This window comes from Elephantulus edwardii, unplaced genomic scaffold, assembly GCF_000299155.1.
Source record: "Elephantulus edwardii isolate Elephantulus edwardi_28Jun2011 unplaced genomic scaffold, EleEdw1.0 scaffold00105, whole genome shotgun sequence".
Lineage (NCBI taxonomy): Eukaryota > Metazoa > Chordata > Mammalia > Macroscelidea > Macroscelididae > Elephantulus > Elephantulus edwardii.
In genome coordinates, this window is record NW_006399855.1 from 1,165,966 (window position 1) to 1,175,050 (window position 9,085).

At 39.9% G+C, this 9,085-nt stretch overlaps 1 protein-coding gene across 1 annotated transcript in view; it reads left to right on the forward strand.

The window, feature by feature from the left end:
* Window positions 1-6,145: 6,145 nt before the first annotated feature.
* UPF2 (UPF2 regulator of nonsense transcripts homolog (yeast)) overlaps window positions 6,146-9,085 on the forward strand; it is a 178,389-nt gene continuing 175,449 nt past the window's right edge. The window contains exon 1 of the mRNA XM_006891842.1: window positions 6,146-6,225. The gene's annotated coding sequence lies outside the window, so the exon portion shown is untranslated. The remainder of the gene's footprint in view (window positions 6,226-9,085) is intronic.

Here is a 9,085-nt window from a genome sequence, read left to right on the forward strand (position 1 = left end):
TGAACTATATCCTGCAAGATCGATATTGATCCTTATGTCAACAATCCAATGACAACTTCTCTGTTCTTTAGTATGTGTTCTTAATGACATATGAGACAGTTAATCGCTTTCTCCACTTTAAAACCTTTTTATTTCTTGATTTTTCCAGATACTACTGATTTTCCTCATTCAATCTCCTTTTTTTTTTGGACACTTTCCTTCTGTATCTTGAAGTTTTTCAGGGTTTAGTCCTGGTTGCTCATCTCTTCCTACTTTTTATAGCTGGTCAGGAATGATCTCATATGCTCTCATGGCATAAATACCATCTATGCTGATAATTTCTAAATATTCATCTCTATCCCACAACCCTCACAAATTCTAACTATTTACTATCTGTACTTAGATAAATAAATGTTCAAATTCTTCAGGTTTTAACTCACAATTTGCATCATTAAAGAAGCCGTTCCTGACCACTCTAATACAGTCACTTCACTCTCATCTCTTTAGTTACTCTCCATCACAGTAACCTGTGCCATAGAAAAAATTGTGTCCCCCAAAATACATGTATGTAATGATATAATAATAGAATTATTATTACTATGACACCTTTTATTTCACAGGAATACAATTAAGTAAACAATCAGTAAACAGGAAGGAGAAACATTAACTGAGTACTCTGCAAGATTGCTCAGTTATGTGTTTACAGAAGCAAAAAAGAATGACCATTTGTTTCCATTATACTATGTGCTAAGATTAATAGCACACTATTAATCAGAAGCCTCAAGTCAACATAACCATACACATCCAGTTAAATAAATCCATAATGTCTGATGGTACCAGCTCCATTCATGATCAGTTCCTTAATTCCTGTATGGTATTTTGGGTTCAGTGAAAAGATTTGCTAAAAGGTCTTACAGAGACTTAGGCCCCTTATGAGAGTCACTCATGTGACTAGGTATGCAGACCATTTTTTCCCCCACAGAAACTGGTGAGCAATGGCCCAGGTGGGATGCAGTGGGAAGCTTAAACTCAACTGTGTTGGCGTTTTCTCACACATTCTCTCTCTCTCACACACATTCTCTCTCTCTCTCTCGCACGCACACACACACACACACACACACACACACCCCCAATGTGGAGAGTGGTTTCTTATACTGATCCTTCAGCTATTGCTAATTTGTGAGACCATACTGATTTGTAAGACCATGTGTATGTGTCTGCAGGTAAGTTGGCTGAAGACAAGAAGAGGCTAATATAATAGATAGAAAAGTCAACTTTTAAGCTAACACTGTGCTACTATATATGACCTTCCAGAGAAAGTAGACATAAAGAAGAAACTTATAGTATATACTCCATGATGATGAAGCTATGACAGGAACTTAACCAGATTCTCTTGATGATCAGCTTTTTGGGTCTTCTGATTTGCATAATGCATCTATTTATAAGATTACCTTGCTTTTCCCTCCTAAAAGTAGAAAGTAAAAATGAGACCTTTCCCATACCCTTAACAATGCATATATCTTTTTGTAATTGCTCTTTACTTGTTATTAAGACAATGATCTTTTGAGGCTGGTTTGGATGGACTCCTTTGTTGGCAGTATCTTGGTATTTTACAAACTGTAAACCAGACAGAGGTAAAGTTGTTTAAGAAATTTCCACAAGGCATAGTCTACGAAGAGGTGAGTATCCAAAGAATCCTTAAAGAAAGTTTAAAATTAATGAAACTGAATGTAAATTTAGATAACAAAGAAGCTGGATTTGTTTAGGTGTAACACACACTTGCAATTAGTCCACATCATCATAACCTATTGGTGGGAGACCCGTGCGCATATGCTGGAGTTATAATCTCTCTCCTAATTTTGTTTTCATTTATGAAGTAGCAATATTATAGCTAGGCATTAAGCGGAAAACAGTATTATATGTTGTTGTGTATTGTCCAGTTGGACCTAACCCATACATGATGCACTAGTGGGTTTTCAGAGAAAAATAAATCACAGAGGAGGAGACTGCTTATCCTTTTCCCAAGAAGCAGATGGTGGATTTGAACTGCTTGCCTTGACGACTGCAGCACAGCTTATTACCACTACTAGATCACTTGATCTCCCTACTATCATATGTTGTTGTTGTTGATTGCCTTCGAGTTGAGCACGACCCATAGCCACCCAATGAACAAAATATTTGAAGCCCCTCTACAACTATTGACGTTCTTCAAAGTTCAAAAAGTTTCAAGTGCTCTTGTTTTATATTCAGATGGAAGTTAGCTCTGCCAATGAGAGCAAGTGAACAAAGTGGATACTGGACATTTTTGTGAACTTCTCAAATAATGAATTTTCTACATACCTATTTAAATGCTTAGTACACATATTTTCTGAATGGTTTGAATTAGTATCAGAGATGGGAATATTTCTTTTTTTTTTATTATTTTTTATTATTTTGTGTGCGTGTACCGTCAAATCAGATCTGACTGGTACAGGAGGATATTGCGCCTCCTTCTCCGGCAGAGCATCTGGTGGATTCGAACCGTGTTCCTCTGGAATTGCAGTGCAGCTTCTTGCCACTAGGCCACCAGAGCTCCCCTGGGAATATTTCTGATCGCAGTGAAAGACCCACAATTAAAGATTTCTTGGTTAGATTGAAAAAATGATCTGCAGCATTCTCAGTCTAGGTAAAAGCTTGCATAAAGGCAGAAGGATATAATGGAAAGAGTTTGAGCTTTTGGAGTTGGACAGTTTGGATTAGAATATACTATACTTACTAATTTTGTGCCCTTGGAGAATTTTTTTTTTTTTACTATCAGTTTCTTTGTGTATGAAATGAAGACCAAAGTGCCTCACCTACAGAATTTTTTTGTGATTATTAATGAAAAGAAATAGAAAATAGAAAATGTTCATTAAAAATCCTCTCCTTTCTTCTGATTCCTGTGTTAAAAATTGTAAGACTTTGAAATTAAAAAGATCAACTATTTAATAACAGAAAAAGACTTCCAAATGGGCACTCAGTTCTACTCAAAGGGCTGCAGTTACTGTGAAAGTTTTTCTCCCTTTCTTTCTTTGTTTATAAGCAATTTAAAATATATAGTTGGTTCTTTAAAGGCAGTACCTAGGAACACATCAGATGGAACACACAAAATCTTAGAGATGCAAGTCAAGGGAGAAAATACATTTTAGGTTAAACATCTACCATCTGTTACTTCACAGCGACCAAGGTCCTTGGGAAAACGAGATATTTCCAAGGTTAAGGAGTTTGGTTTGCAATAGTGTATTTTAAAAGATACACAGAAATTCTGGCTCATGGTATAGGCTAGTGGAGTTGTTTAACACCTTCTTTCACATGATTTCCTTTAACAATATGATGAAATGCATAGGTTGATGAGACTTAGAATGGGAGGCAATGCTTAAGGCATTCAGAAAAAAAAAGTATCAATTTGAAGGGCAATGTGGGTAGCTATTGCATACAAATCTAGACTCATAATGCACAGAAATTGGCAATTATTTCATGTTACTTGGATCCACAATCAATATACTTGTTGGTAGCAGGCAGGAGATGAAGAGACATATTGCATCGGGAAAGCCTGCTGTTAGGGACCTATCCAAATTTTGGGGAATGCTGTCAATTTGAAGACCAACATGTGTCTTATTTCGGCCATAGTCTTTTCTATCACTTGCTATGCATCTGAAAGCTGGACAATGAATAAGGAGGACAGAAGGAGAATCAATGTCTTTGAGGTGGTGTGCTGGCGAACACTGAATGGACTGCTAAAAGAACAGATATGTCTTGGAAAAGTGGAGCCAGGGTGCTCGTTGGAGTCAAGGATGGTGAAGTTTTCTCTCACATACTTCAGGCATGTTATTAGAAGAGGTTAAAATTCCTTGGAAAGGGACATCATGCTTGAAAAGGTAGAGGGTCAATGAAAGAAAGGAAGACCCTCAAGGAGGCAGATTGACACAGTAACTGAGCAACCATGAACTGTGCCAGAGATGATAATGACACAGAATAGAACAAAATCTGACCTGTTGTTCATAGGGTTGCTAAGAGTCATACTCAAAGGCACCAAACAACTTTGCATGTATAGTTTTAGAACAATTAGTTGTTTCTCAAATTCCTTTTAGAAGTTTTTGTGGTGTAGTGGTTAAAAGGTCGGCTGCTAAGTGAAATGTCATTTAAACCAACTAGCTACTGTAGAAAAAACCCTAGCTTCTGCTCTCAAGTTTCACCGCCTAGGAAACCCTAGAAGACAGTTCTATTTTGTGTCGTTGTTGTTGATTGCCATCAAGTCGAGCAGGACTCATAGTGACCCCATGAACAAAAGACCTGCAATATTTTGTTAACTATTATTTCTCAAAGTTCATAGAGTTTCCAGAGGTGGATGCCACTCCTGCTTTTGTCCTGTAGGTTCTCCATAAGTTGGATTCAGTCCTAACGGTTGGGCTATCAGTCATTATAGATTCAACATATAACTGCTAACTTTTAAGTGATTTGGTGTTTTGGGAAAAAAAAATTAATACAAGAAGCACCAATTATTTCTTGACTGCTATTACTGAGTGTTGATTGTAGATCCAAGTAAAATGAAACAGACAAATTCAGTATTTTCTCCAACTATCATGACGTTGTCTACTGGTCCTGTGATAAGGATTTTTGTTTTCTTGCTACTGAAATGTTATCCACATTGAAGACCTACAGTAAATCCTTCAAGTGTTCTTCAGAAAAACAAAAAAGACGCACTAATTGACTTTAGAATCCTGTCTTAAGGGGAAAAAATAGAGGGGAGGAAAGAAGAAAAAAACCCAACCACACCCAACCCAAAAAACCAAACACCACAAACCCACCTAGTAAAAAGGACTATAGAAATAAAGTTTTGGAGGTTTTTTGCAGCTCATGCTTATTGTGAGGTTTGGATTCTAGAGAGGGCGCCGCAGGTCAAGCAGGAAAACAAGATTATCTCTCCACCTTTGTTCCTTTGGCCCTTGCCCAACCAAACTGACCAGTCAGATTTTGTTAAAGCCTCTTTAACGTCGTTTTGATAAAATCTGACACATTAACTTTAAGAGAAAATAGTTTGGATGCAATGATAAGAATCTAAGAACAAACCAAACCACCAAAATCGGATAGACAAGCTTCCCCCACCTTTTTAAATGTTACCAATGAAAATTACATCACTCTGCAATTTACAAAGTATATCTCATTGTCATTTTAAATTCTGCTTGCTTGTACTGAGCACTTTCTAAGAGTAAAATGAGAAAAGCCTGAATTTCTTGACTCTAGAATATTTTTATATTGAACATCTTTAAACTACTCTGGAAATTCACCCAAAGAATTTTCATAGTTGTACTACATAAAACTTGCTAAAACCTAGCCTCATTTCTTATTTTTTTAGGCTCATTTCTAACCACTTTTTTCACCAAACTACTTAACCTCTTATGTTCTCAACTTCCTCAATCTTCAACCTCTCCCCTTGAATTAGTTCAATCAAACTTCCCCTTCTTAGACCTCTTGAATTCGCGGCAGGAAACTCCTTTAAAAATCACATAGCCAATCTTGTCCTTAATTGCGCTCCGTAATTCTCCTACTTTTCCCCCCCCCCCCCCCCAACCCCTTCATTTGATCAGAATTTAACTAAAGAATCCTGACCGCAATATTCAGTCATGATAGGCAGGCATCCCCCCCCAACCCCTTCTTGCCTCCTGCTAGCCCCGCCCCACTCCGGTCTCGATCCACTCCCTCCAGTGTCTGCACCTGCGCATCTCTACTTCTGGCGCGTTCCCTTTCCTGGTGACCAATCCACTTCCTGCCTCAGGGGCTCAGAACACCCCTCCCCTCTGCCGGGGCCCTGGCTTTAGGTACCAGAAATGGCTGCCTTACTAACTGCCCTTCTGAAAAATTCCTTACTCCCATCGCGTGGACAACATGAACCAACATTTAAGTAGCCGATACACGTACTAGCATTTCTCTGAAATAGCCACCCCTTAGACAACCTGAGGGCATCAGCAGGTCGTGGGATGGGCGGCTTTGCATTCTGGCAATTGCACAGATAGCCTCTTCCTTTAGCCCTCCCTACGCCCCGCCCCCACTCGCAGCCCAGTCGCTTTGGTGAGTGGCGGGCGGGAGGGCCGACGGGCGGAGGGAGGAGGGGGAGCTGAGGGAAGGCGGGTCCTCGGCTGCTAGATAGGTGGGGGGAGGGGAGGGGAGAGCCCGATCGCTGGAGTTGGTGTTGGGAAACCCGGGGCTAATGTTGACAACAGGCTCGAGGTGAGTCCCGGGGAACCTTTTTCGCCGCTCCAACGAACGAGAGGAAGCGGAGCTTTGGGGCTTCGGCCTGGACTCCTACTCCCTGAGGGACTTAAGAGGCGACTCCGCACCCCGGTTCTCCGGGGGTGGAGAACACTAGAGGGACCGCTGGTTTGGCGTCGTCCTCTTCGGATCTCTTTCCCGGAGGCTCCCATTAACGCGGGAGCCCCCAGCCGGGGGCCGGCATGCGGGGCGGTAGAGGAGGTGCCTACCCCACTTGCCGGGGATGGGCCTCGCTACCAGAGGCGGGGAGCCTGCCATGGCGGGGTGAAAGTGTTTGGGGGCGTGGAGCAGAGGGAGGGGAGGTTGAGGAAAGCTCTTTGGGAGCCGAGAGAGAAGCGAGGGCGAGAAAATGGGGCGGGTGAATGTGGGGGAGGATGTGGAGTAGGAAGATCCGCGGCATATCAGGTGCGGAGGGAGTGTGAGTGAGAAGTTAGGGTTGGGGCAAGGGTGGTCTGCGAAGATGACCAGTGGACTTTCGTAGGAAGGGGTGTTGTAGCGGGGCAGTGTGTTTGGTGTCGGAATGTGGAGGACAAGCAGGGGTTTGTGGGAGATGTGTGTGTAGGGAAGGGGCTTTGGTGTTTTTCAGGTTGGTAGACTTGGCTTATTTAATTTACTTACTTTTGATCAATAGACTTACTCTTAAATTTGTCTTCACGGCAAAGTAATGTACTTAACGAGCTGGTCAAAAGATATTTTAGTCTCTAGGTTGGCAGAGCAGAGCTTAAGGGGCACTAATTCGAATGGCCAACCCACCAACTCGTGCTCAAAACAGTACTTAACACACATAGTAAGGGTTCATATCACTGATCTTTTAGAACTGTCACTCATGTTTTTAAGTCACTTATCATGGCTTAAAAAAAAATTGTACTACTAACTTTTTTTCCTAACTGATGAAATGTATGAAAAACTTTGAATGAGCTTTTTATTCTAGGGACGTTTTAAAAAGAAAAAAAGGCAAAGCTTAGAAATAATGCTCCTGTGTGGTTCTGCTTTCTTTAGAATAGTTTGATTAATGCAAGATAGAAAGGTAGAACACTACTTGCTTACTCTGTAGTGTTTTCAGAACAGTGTAATTGTGATATCATCCAAATTCTACATGGTTCTTGCAAAGAAGTTATCTTTAAAAGTGAATTCCGTGGGCCTTAACCTGTCCACTCTGTTGGTACTTGTTTTATTGGTACGATAATTTTACTTGTCAGTCGGTGTATGTATGCTTAGACAATCAAAATATATAGCCCAAATTAAAGCATACATCCCAGTCCCTGTACTGGGATACTGTTTTGGGAGCTAAGGCCATTTCAAAGCATGGTTTCCTTTTCAGGACTGTCTGAATATAATTTTACTTAGTGAAATACTTTGTAAAAGGTCTATAATTTTTATTTTGATAACTCTACCCGTACATTATTTGACATTACAATTTTTAGTTGATAACCTTTTTTTAAAAAAAATACTTGAGACCAAATATTGGGCTGTTTATTAAAGTTGTGTGTAATTTTCTGTTAAAGAACTTTAGCATGGCATTATGTGAAACTTAATAATTTTCTTTTTACAATTGGTTTAATATAAATAAGTTCTGATACAGATTACACCGTTTGTGTAACTTACTTGGTTTTTCTGAATATTAAAGTCGGCCTAAATAGTGGGAAAAGACCACTCAACAGTGAGGCTTGGCCCAGCCACCAAACTAGTTGTGTAATGATGGGTCACTCTGCTGCAGCTAGCTACCTTAGTATAAAAGTGGAGAATTGGAATAGGAAAAAACCCAATAGTCTGACTCCAAAAATTGCTTATGATTAACTTTTCAGTGGTTTGTATGAAAGAGAATGAATAATTGTTGATGGCTTCCTTCATGTTTCTAGTTAATATGTTAGAAACGTTGTTTACTCAAGACCTCTGTAAGACACGTACCTCTATTTGTTGATGGATAAGTAGCCTACAAAAAATTAAGTTGCCCAATTTCCATATCTAGTTTGGGCTGCACACTTAGAAGTCTGACTTTAAAGCCCAGTTTAGTTACACATACTTGTATACTGTTTCTACAAAGACCTACCTTTCTTTAGTGAATATTAGCAATAGGATGATGAGTTTCAAAGAAGATACCAGTTCTAAGATGGAAAGATCCTAAGATTGGTTTTATTAGGTTCTAGATAATGAAGAATGTCTAGTATAGTTTATTTAATGTAGTAGAACCTGCATTAAAATAAATATCTATTAAATGCATACTGTATTGAATCAGGGAACTTTGGTGGCCTAGTGTTAAGAATCTGTGCTGCATTCAGAAAGGCATATGTGGTTTAAATCCACCAGCTGCTTTGTGGGAGAAGCATGAACATTTCCCCCCCATGTAATTTAACTGCCTCTGAAAATCTTCTTGAGGGTCAACTATAACTTGTTCAGCCATGATGGTATACAACAACAACATAGTGAGTCACAGAAGCCTTGGTAATACTGTAGTTAACATGTGGCTTCTAACCAATGTTTAAAGCCAGTAGCTGCTTTACTTGAGAAAGATGAAGCATCCTACTTCTGGAAAGGTATAAAGCTTTGGGAACCTATGTGTATCTCTACTGTGAGCTACAGTGAATCCCACTGTGAGTTGGGATTCACTCAAGGGCCATGGTTTGGTTTTATATAGCAAGTCACAAAACTTTGGGAGACTGTTGAACTACTAAATGATGATCCTTTATGACTGAGAAGAATGGGAATCCCAGAACATTTAATCATGCTAGTGCGAAACCTATACTTGAACCAAGAGGCAGTCGTCAGAACAGAGCAGGGCAACACCACATGGTTCAAAATTGGGAAGGGTGTACCCCAG